General features: G+C 56.8%; 1 protein-coding gene across 4 annotated transcripts in view; it reads right to left on the bottom strand.

Moving 5' to 3' along the window:
* Window positions 1–553, bottom strand: part of EXTL2 (exostosin-like glycosyltransferase 2) — an 11,935-nt gene extending 11,382 nt beyond the window's left edge. For 2 of the 4 annotated variants that reach the window (XM_014549660.1, XM_005878540.2), the window contains exon 1: window positions 460–553. The gene's annotated coding sequence lies outside the window, so the exon portion shown is untranslated. The remainder of the gene's footprint in view (window positions 1–459) is intronic. The other 2 variants (XM_005878539.2, XM_005878538.2) reach the window with 2 other exon arrangements.
* Between the last annotated feature and the right edge of the window lie 14 nt (window positions 554–567).

Here is a 567-nt window from a genome sequence, read left to right as displayed (position 1 = left end):
CCACATCCCCCCCCCTGCACCATGATCTCGGAGGCAGAGGACAGACACACAGGCTTCAGCTGCGGCCGGCCTTGAGTGAGGGCTCAGCGGCTGGAACCTGGCTATTCCTGCACCTCCTCGCGCCCCTGCAGTCACATCACGTTGGAATTCAGCCGTTTCGTCGACAAGTCCAGTTGCCGTGGAAATCCTCACCCTCCTCACCTGGTGCGCACCCACTTCCCGCCGGAGTGAAACTCAAAGTCTAGGACGAACACAAGTAAACGCTCCTAACGGGCATGTTCCTACGCTCAGGTAAGAGACGGATGAAACACACGCCAGGAAAGGCCCCGGCCAAGCACCCTCTCCCGAACGTACATTTCCGCGATCTCTTTGCACAGCAGTTTGAACGAACACGAACATTTTTTTTTTAAATTAGAGAATAAGTAAATTATATTTTCAAAACTAAAACCAGCCACTCACCACCCCTGCCGCCCGCTCCAGCGAAGGTCCAGGACCGGAGAACCCCATGCACCGCCCAACCCCCTCCTGGCAACCCTTCAGCGCCCAGCGCCTCTGCGACGTGCTCAC

This window comes from Myotis brandtii, unplaced genomic scaffold (assembly GCF_000412655.1).
Source record: "Myotis brandtii unplaced genomic scaffold, ASM41265v1 scaffold565, whole genome shotgun sequence".
Taxonomy (NCBI): domain Eukaryota; kingdom Metazoa; phylum Chordata; class Mammalia; order Chiroptera; family Vespertilionidae; genus Myotis; species Myotis brandtii.
This window is presented reverse-complemented; position numbering and strand designations above follow the sequence as displayed.